This window comes from Phoca vitulina, unplaced genomic scaffold, assembly GCF_004348235.1.
Source record: "Phoca vitulina isolate PV1807 unplaced genomic scaffold, GSC_HSeal_1.0 scaffold14, whole genome shotgun sequence".
NCBI lineage: Eukaryota > Metazoa > Chordata > Mammalia > Carnivora > Phocidae > Phoca > Phoca vitulina.
Window position 1 is genome coordinate 7,195,614 of NW_022589717.1, and position 10,661 is coordinate 7,206,274.

Here is a 10,661-nt window from a genome sequence, read left to right on the forward strand (position 1 = left end):
TCAAATCACCCTGATGAACATTTTAAATATCTTACAGTTTTACATGTCTGTTATACCTCAATAAAGCTGAAATTTGGGGCGCCTGGGTGGCTCAGTTGGTTAGGCAACTGCCTTCAGCTCGGGTCATGATTCTGGAGTCCCGGGATCGAGTCCCACATTGGGCTCCCTGCTCAGCGGGGAGTCTGCTTCTCCCTCTGACCCTTCCCCTCTCATGCTCTCTGTCTCCCATTCTCTCTCTCAGATAAATAAATAAAATCTTTAAAAAAAAAAAAAAAAGCTGAAATTTTTTTTAAAAAGTTGAGCAGGCCAGAACTTAATACAGAAAATTTTGCATAGCCTGACATTCAGATATTCTCTGTAGTATAAGAAAAGATCTAAAGACTTTCAAAATCAATCAAGAAATGAACGGGGGTGGCAACCTTTAGAAAAACTGAGGGCCCAGTACCATGAACATACTTTTTTTTTAATTATTAAAGTATAGTTGACACACAATGTTATATTAGTATCAGGTATACAACATAGTGATTCAACTTCTCTATTCCTTATGCTGTGCTCATCACAAGTGTAGCCACCATCTGTCCCCATACAACACTATTACAATACTTCAGGAGCATATTTTTTATTACAACTTCAGAAAACTCACACCAAAATAGCTTAAAGACCTAGAGAATTTATTTTAATACTTTTTATTTCCTAAAAATTCATTTAAAGCTATATTTCATTCTAAAGACTGCACAGGTGTATTTCATAGATTTGGGCATATATTTCATTATCACTTGAAACTCTTATTTAGTAATATTTTTTAGTTTCTAAATATATGAAAATTTCAAAAGGTATCCTTTGGTTGTTAACTTCTAAATTTATTGTGTTATGGTAAGATAATTTAGTCTGCATAGCAATCCCTCAGAATTATATAGATTTCCCTTTGACCTAACACATGAAATGTTTTTTGTAAATTTTTCAGGTCTTAAAAAGAAAGTGTATTCTCTGTTGGATGTAGAGTTTTATACAATAGCTTGATCATATTAAATGCATTGTTCAAGTTTTAGATATAGGAGCTGTGTAGAACTTTAGATGCCACTTCAGGGAGAAAGCTGTGGATGAGGAAATTCTGAATTGTTTGAATTTAAACCAAACTTACTTTCCTGGAATTGACCAAGATTATGGTTTCAACCACCAGAGGTGTACCAGTTATCTATTGCTGCATAATAAATCATCCCAAAAGCTAATGGCCCCAAAACACCATTGTTCCTTTGCTCAGTTTCTATGGGTTGGCAATGGGCAGGGCTTACCTGGAGTGGTTCTTCTGCCATTCTTTTTTTTTTTTTTTTCCTTTTTAAGATTTTACTTATTTATTTGACAGAGAGAGACACAGCGAGAGAGGGAACACAAACAGGGGGAGGGGAGAGAGAGAAGCAGGCTCCCTGCTGAGCAGGGAGCCCCATGGCGGGCTCGATGCGGCGCTCGATGCGGGGCTCAGTCCCAGGACCCTGGGATCATGGCCTGAGCCACAGGCAGATGCTTAATGACTGAGCCACCCAGGCGCCACTTCTTCTGCCATTCTTGCCTGGGGGTGCTCATGCAGCTGCAGTAATCTGGGGATTGCCTGGGGCTGGACCATCCAAGATGGCTTCACTCACATGTCTGGTGACTCATGGGATGGCTGGGCCTCTCTCTCCACAAGTCTTTCATCCTGGTCTCCTTTGTATGATGGTGGAAGTTTCCCAAGAGGATAAGAACAGAAGCTGTGACGCCCCTTGAGTCCAGGCTCAGAAGTCTCATGCACTTCTACCACATTCTGTTGGCCAAAGCAAGTCACAGGGCCAGTCCAGATTCAATGGGTGGGGAAATAAATTTCACTTCTTGATGTGAGCTGCAAAGAATTGGGGGTTATTTTACATCCATCACAAAGGGAAATGCAAGTTCAAAATAGAGATTTGAGTGTGTTATAAGAAAGGGAAATTCTGTATATTCTTGAGCACATGCTTTGAATATATACCTGCTCCATATGGTTGCAAAGGGGCTATGAACAAAGTTTTCATGTCCTTGTGATGGATGTTCCAGAAGGACTGAGAGCTTCCAGAGAGGATGTCTGCCTGACTCTTTCCAGTGAGTTATTTCTTGGCCGCTGCAATATCCTGGTGGATGCCAGGTAAGAAACTCATTTTTAGAGCCCCATAAACTTAAGTCCTGCTTCGATGAGGAGACATATAAAGAGTGTGATGTTTGAACAGACTAGGGCCATAATTTATCTAAGACCCGAATGGGTAAAACTTGTGTGTGAAATTATCCCTTCTTTATGTGAAGTTCATGGTACATGACTTGTTTCTGCAAGATAAGGCCTTGGCTGAACTTCACTGTGAAGGAAGTCCTGGTGACTGCAAAGTTAATTTTCAGAAATGAAGCCAGTTTGGAGGAAAATTTTGAATTCTCTTATTTTAAATACCACATCCAGAATGAAATGGGACAGGGTGAAGTTGGAGTTATAACATTCTCTGAAAAATCCATACCTAAGTGTTTGGAGTTGACACACTTAGTTCTTGCGATCTCACCAGGAAAGTAAAAGTTTATGCTCCTAGGAATGAAGGCAGGGGAAGATTTCTCCATTTGAAAAACACTATTTTGGCCTTTTCCTCTTTTGGAGTTGCCTCACTTTCTCTCCTAACAAATAAGATCAGCCCTCTCCTCCCCAGGATTCTTGGGGGACTTACATCTGGTGTACGGAATGGATTTGGATCTGCTGCTGGTCTCCTTTCTGCCAACTGAGTTAGACAAATGGGAGCACCGAAACGTGCAGTAGGCAAAGGAAGGAATCATTTGACAGTACACTTCTAACTTTCATCCTGCCTGTCAACTGACACCTTTGCAGTCCTATTTGTAAAAATGAAAAGTTCAGGACTCTTGCTGGTTTCACTGGAATGTTCCATCCTGGTCCTTCCTGATAATGAAGCAATGCACCATTCATTTAGTCTTATGATGCACTTGAAAACTCACCAGGACTCAGATTCCCCCTTTGTCTTATAAGGCACAGTGTATGTTTGTCATCCTTGGAGTCCCCTGGTGAGTATGCTGACTGTGATGTTATTCTTTCAGAGTGCTAAGAGTGTTTTCCACCTGACCATGGCTCGTGCTGTGTCTCCTACTGGGGCCTGGTCAGACAAGCTGTGTGTATACTTCTTGGGAACGCTGATTGTTGTGAAAACCTTTGCCACATAAACAGAAACAAGGCATTGGCTCATTTAGATACAATCGCCAGCAACTTTTCTCTTATAACCTCTGGAACATAATTGCATCAGCTCAGACATGTGACCGGGAAGAAGCATCAGCTCAAAAACCATCCGGTTAAGAATGAGGAGTACTTTTCAGGTTGGCAGATGGCAAAGTGCCAAAATGCCCCAGGCACATCTGCCTTGGTCCCCCATTCCTAAAAGATTCACAAGCTGAGGAGTTCCGATCCAGCCTCATAAAGGTGGGTTTGCCCTGGAAGAAGCTGGAGTGATCATTTTGGGGTACCCTCAGGGGCTTTTGCATTTCTGGAGCTAACCTAACGATTAAATGTTGCTTTAGGACAGAACTAAATTAGTTAAAAGTCATTCGTTCACTTATTAATATTTATGAGCAGATATTGTCTTAGGGCTAGGGACACAAAGATAGAAAGACTCAATTTCTGCCCCTAACAGCTCATGCAACAGTGTGAGGATCTAAGAGAGGGCAGGAAGAGAGACATAGAGATGCTGATAATACAATAACCCCTTCCCCTACCTTTTTTTAAATGTGAACTATGTTTTGTCCTGTTATGGAAAGTAAAGGTGTAATTGATTCTTTCATTTAAATATTTGTTGAATGTCTGCTTTGTGCCAGGCCCTGTTCCAGGGGCTAGGACTGTAAGGGAGTCCATTTAAGGACCGGCCTGAGGATAATGTTCGAAAATCAGAGAAGCACCCTCCCTAGTCTGTCTTCACCATTTTCCAACTGCCCTCTCAACTCCTCCTCTGTGGATGGATGCCAACATCATGAGATGAGGCAGCAACAACTCCTAATTCTTCCTGGGTCCAAAGGAGGACATCCCCTCAAAAAGGAACTTCAAATAATCAGATCTACAACGTAAACATCATCTTCAACCATGCCAATCATTTGTTTCCCCTGGCCTTTCTAAATACACATGCAGGTTTACTCACGGCAGTGAGGCAGCACTGGAAGAAGAAGGGAGAAGTAGGACAGCCAGAGTACCGTAATGTTGCCAGTGACCGATTGCTTGCATCTCTGTTGGGTCATCCTCTTCAGGTTCAAAAATGGAGGCTACCAAGGGTGGTGATAGGTATGGCCCAGGTGATGGCAGGGTCTTATCTCCTTCCCCATCTGATACTCAGTGATGATATTTGTACAAATAGTCCCTTCTTAATTTGGTTCAAATAATGCTTTTGACCAAGCAGGGTTGTACCCCCTGATAGTTTAGTTTACTGAATCATGTAGAAAAAGTGATAAACTTTGCATAAACATAGATATTTTTCTAGGTACTAAGGAGCTGTTTGAAATCATTATATGGAAAATGAGACTTGAAGTAGTTGAAAAAAAGAGGTAGATTTTTATCTGTAATATGAAAATATTTCCAAAATATGTAAATGGGTTAGACAAACAAGTTTGCAAAATAACATACAGTAGGATGGCTATCATTTATGTTAAAAAAAAAAAAGAGGGGCGAGGACAATGATAATGGCTAATATTTTATAGTGCTTGCTCTGTGCCACACACTGTTCTAAGTGCTTTACTAGATGAACTCATTTGATCCTCAAAATGACCCCAGGAATTAGGTATTGTTATTATTTCCATAATAGAGATTTGAAAACTGGGGCACATGGAGAAGTTGAGTGTCTTGCTTAAAGTCACACAGCTAGGATTTAAACTGAGGCAGTTAGTCTATAGATTCTGGAACTTAAGCTTTGTAATATTTCTATAGGTGCAGCCATACAAATATAAATCTTCAAAAAAAGATCAGAAAGATACACACTAAATGAAAATCATAGTTGTCTTTGGAGAGGAACCAAGAATGGGAGGTGGGGCAGGGTCATTCTAAACATTCTCTTAGCTGAAATGTTTGAAGGTACCCCCCCCAAAAGAGAATGATTTCATGTTACTTCTGTTAAATTTATTTCTAAGTAATTGTTTAAATATTTTTAAAAAATCACTCTTGGGGTCAATGTAAGTGATTCTGACTAAAATTACTAGATTAAACTCTTTTCCTAAATTTCACGTTGATTTTGGTATTGTTGAGAGCAGAAGAATTAATTGTGTTCATCTTTCCTCTTGGTCTGTCTTATGACTTTTTTTTTTTTTTTAAGATTTTATTTATTTGAGAGAGAGAGAGAGCACAGGCAGGGGGAGTTTCAGGCAGAGGGGGAGGGAGAAGCAGACTCCCCGCTGAGCAGGGAGCCTGATGCAGGACCCGATCCCAGGACCTGAGATCATGAACTGAGCTGAAGGCAGATGCTTAACCGACTGAGCCACCCAGGCGCCTGTCTCATGACTTCTGATGAAATCTTATTTCAGAGACGAAAAATTATTTCAGACTTTATTTGGAACAATTGGAGGCATATTGGTAATTTCATGACTAGAATGTTTTTCAAGTTCAGAAACTAAAGCCCAGGTGACCATCTCAGATCAAGTATTAGGTATTGAACCAAGTTAAGAAGGGATTTGTCATTTAATTACAAAAATGAAAAAGTTTCAAGTTTCATGTGTATTAATAATTAGGAAATGGTAGTATATTAGTTAGGCTTCTCTGGAGAAACAGACCAATAGGAGACAGAGATAGAAATATATCTAAATTTTTGAACATATAGATATAAATATAGATATATCTAAATCTCTAGATATGTAGAAATTAAATATCTATATGGAGAGAGATTTCTCTCTCTATAGTAGATAGGTAGACAGACAATGAGAGAATAATTTATCTTAAGGAATTGCCTCAAATAATTGTTGGGGTTGGCAAGTCTGAAATCCATAGGGCTGAGGAGCTGGAAATTCAGGTAAAAGTTGATATTGCAGTCTTGAGTCCATTATCTACAGGGCAGGTAAACATGCCGAAAACTCTGGAAGGCTGTCTCTGTTGCAGTCTGGAGGCAGAATTTCTTCTTTTTTTTTGAAATCTCAGTCTTTGCTGTTAAGGACTTCAACTGATTGGATGAGAGCCACCCACATTATGAGGGTAATCTGTTTTTACTTAAAGTCAACTGATTGTAAAGATTTTATTTATTTATTTGACAGAGAGAGAGAGAGAGAGAGAGCACACAAGCAAGCAGAGCGGCAGGCAAAGGGAGAGGGAGAAGAAGGCTCCCCATTGAGCAGAGAGCCCGATGTGGGGCTTGATCCCAGGACTCTGGGATCATGACCTGAGCCGAAGGCAGACGCTTAACCAACTGAGCCACCCAGGGGCACTCCCCGACCCCATTTTTTTTTAAAAGATTTTATTTATTTATTGATAGTCAACTGATTGTAGATGTTAATCTCATAAATACCTTCACAGCAACATCTAGACTAGTGTTTGGCCAGACAACCAGGCACCATGGACCAGCCAAGCTGACATACAGTTATAACCATTATGAGTAAATTCCAATTTGAACTGAATTCTGACTGCTCAAGAATATCTATGTTAGAGATAATGTGAGCCTAGTGATTTTTTTCATTTAGGATGACTGAAGTTTGAATTTACTTTAAGAGACTCAGTCATTTGAGGAAAATCTTTGAACAGTACATTTGCAATATATTAAAGCCATTCTAATCACTAGTTTTGCTTAACACAAGTTGAGTCGTGAAATGATTCTGAATTATTTCGCGGCAGTTGAGATAAGGTTAACTAAAAAACGCACACAAATCTGTGAAGCTAAACAGCAAATACACTGGTAACCTCATTATAATCTAGCATTTGTAATTTTGCCCCCAAAGAAAGTTAACTTATGGATGATGTGCTTACTGTTCTTCAGTGAAGGTGGTCAGTAATGAGGTGTTTTCAATTTAATATAATCACTTAGTTCTTTTTTTCTTTTTAAAATGTTTTATTTATTTGACAGAGAGAGACACAGCGAGAGCAGGAACACAAGCAGGGGGAGTGGGAGAGGGAGAAGCAGGCTTCCTGCTGAGCAGGGAGCCCGATGTGGGGCCCCATCCCAGGACCCTGGGGTCAGGACCTGAGCCGAAGGCAGACGCTTAACGACTGAGCCACCCAGGCGCCCCTAATCACTTAGTTCTCTGACACCTCATCTACAGGTTAATAAAGTTAAACAAATGATTTCAGGATAAACTCCACCCTACAAGTTTAAATTCTAAATATATAAATTATGAATTGGGCATGTGAGAATATTAATAAAGGTGGATCTATGCCTCCTGGCATTATTGTTGAACTTTAATTTTTCACTGATGCTCTGTTACTGAATGTAATACTTTGTTACTGATAGATAAATTGTGGGAAAGCTAGTAAACATTTTTCAGATTTAGAACTATAGATTTAATTAACAAAAGTTATTCAGATTTTCACTTTAAAGAGAAAGAAAATTATATACCACCTAAAAAGATACTTCAAATGTCTTTCTACCACTGCAAAGCCGAGGAAGAAGGGATAATGTGTAGTACATGTCATGGGGTCGGTGGTGGCCTTTATCTTATTTCTCACCTTTGAGGCAGGTATTATTGGTTCCTTTCACAAACAAGGAAAAATAGGCTCAGACAAGTTCAGAAACTTACTCAAGTTCACCAGAAAGCAGCAGACCTCCTTCGAGGCCTAAACTCATTCCACTAGACACGGCTGAAACGCAGAAGGAATGAAAATGCTTGCTCCTGAGTTTCTTACATAAGAAAGGTGATTTATTCCTATCTTATCTTGCTTTTGTCTCCTTTTTCAGTGTTAGCACAGGTTTTAAGGGCAAAGGTCTTGCTCTACACATAAGGCATTTCTTCCTAGGCAAGTGCAGCAGGTTGGACTGTTTTCATTATATTTTTATTACATCGCAGTTTATTTTGGGCAAGATCAATTCAACTTGTCTCTTCCTAAATTACCCCTGGAATAGACTAGCAACTGCGATGAGCAGCTCTGTAATGGGAGTAGTGGGGATAGAGGGGGAGCGGGTGGTGGGGTCCATAGTGGAGGGGGCAAAGGACTCCCTGGGTGGGATTTCAAGGGCACTGATGAATGTTTTTAGCCATAAGGGGAAGAAAGAAATGGAAGTCCTCTCCTTTTCTCTGTTTTTCCCCCCTTTGGTGCAGCCTATACACTGTAGCTGCTGCAAAACAATTTTGATTAGATAGGCAGGTGGGTCAGGGTTGCACTGTGGTGCTCGCGCTGTTGTGAAGATAAATCTGTATTTTGCAGTCGTGGAGTAAGTATTGCTAGGTATTTCTGATTGCAGAGTTCTGCCCTTGAATTGTATTCATAAACGGAAAGGGGACTAGAGATCATCTCGTCCACTGGTTTCCCCACGTTTTTTTCTGTAGCACAGACTTCAAAGTCCTACTTGCAAGCCTAGGAAGCAAAGCCAAGCAGAGGCGCTGCTCTCATGCAGCCCTAGGCTCTCTTCCGAGTCTTTAAAAGGTTTCCTTGGAGCCCCCGTTTTAGAACTATTGGAATGTCTACCCTCTGACTTTATAAATTTAACAAAAAACATTTTGAACAAATACTATGTGTCCAGCACTATACCAAGTTTGGGAAAAATGGGGCCTAAAATAGGAGTACGTTCTGGTCCCTGGCTCATCAGGGGAGACAGATGATTACAACACATGAATAAATCACTGATACAAATGCACCTGGGATATTATGGAGGCATGGAATGGGGGCTCCCTAATTCATTCTGGGGCACTAAGTTGAGTCTGAGCCTGAGTCTCTAAGACTGAACAAATGATCTAGGAAGGCAGTTAATTTGGGTAGGTGTGGAGGACAGTATAATTCAGACTGAAGAATGGAGTGGGTAAGTTGCTAGGGGCATATTCTGGAAGATACAAGTTGTTTTATGTAACAGATAGTGCTGTGGGAATTGATGAAGAGGGCATTAGCCTTGTCTTGATTCTTTAGAAAATAGGGAGCCACTGAAGGCCTTAAGGAAATGAGGTCAAATTTACATTTTAGATTGCCAACAGGGACTATGAATCTGATGAGAACAAGGGAGGTTGGGAGGTAAGTCAGGAGACTATAGCAGTGGTTCTCTGACAGAGAACATAAGAGTAGGAGCAAATTTAAGGGGAAAATGATGCATTCATTTTGAGGTTCCAGGTAGAGATGTCCAGCATGACTGGATGGATACCTCTTGTCTGAAGCCTTGAAGAACACACTGTGATCCTGTACATAGAAAGGGACTGGAGAGATGTAGGAAAAGGTTTAAGTTTGCTTAACTGTTGGTTATTTTCTTAATCCTTTTCTATATGCTGAGCATATATTACTTTTAAAATCAGGGAAAAGCATAGTTTAGTTTTTAAATTGTTGATTTGGCTTCCAAACTTTGCTATTTTCTTTAACCAGGTTGGCACCACACCATATATGGAATAATCTGCATTTTCACTGAAAATTCTATTTGGAAATGATACTATGTAGTCATTAAAATCATGCTTTTAAAATAAATATACAAATATTTACCAGTCTTCTTACACCAAACTTTATTATTTGGTTTATTTAGTTGGGTCCTATGCAGATACAGTGATAGAAAAATCTCGAGAACAACCGGAGTGTTTACAGCATGTCAAGTGCTCTCTTGAATGGAGTAATCACAGGCAAATGTTCTCTCAGTCACTAGTGATGGTATAATAAATGTGAAGCTGAATCTAGCTCCGGTCTCCTCAAAGTCTTGACTTACAGGAGTGTGGTAAGGAGATACAGCCTTTTCTGACAGTGCCTGGGAATGATGATTCTTGCCTAAAAACATTAAGTTGGGTGGTCTTTATTTGAACTTTCTTGCCACAACAAATAGATCATAATGTTATTAGAATCTACCAAACTGAGAGCTGCTTAGTGGGACACATACTCAAAAGCTATCTTTGAGCATTTGGTACTTAAAAAAAAAAGATGTATTTATTTATTTGAGAGAGCACACACCGGCATGCGTGAGGCTGGGGGGGCGGCGCTGGAGGGAGAGAGAGAAGCACATGACCCGCTAAGTGTGGAGCCCAACGGGGGTCTCGATCCCATAACCCTAAGATCATGACCTGAGCCGAAATCGAGTCGGACACTTAACTGACTGAGCCATCTAGGTGCCCCAAGCATTTGTTTTTAACTCATTAGAGGAAAAGAACCATCACTATAATATTTGATGACTCAGTTCCATTATGCTAAAGCAACTTGTAAACTTTATATATTTATTACCAGCTTATTCTGATCCATAAAAACTCTGTAAGGTTATACACTGTGTTAACATGCCAATGGCATACATTTCTGGCAACTTGCTGCACTTCTCAGTTACTAATAGAAGTAAATGGAATAATCAGATAAGGAGTCTGATTCATCAAGTTTTCTAGAGACAATTTTCTTCAGTCCTAGCTTTCCAGATTATAGGTAGAGGTAGGTATAGTGTTGGATTCTACAGATTTCAAAAAAAGGCAGGTAGAATTACTGTCAGGAGAATATTAAGAAGCCTTCACATCATGGTCAAGGTTTTAAAAACTTGATGTGTATCTGAATGGGT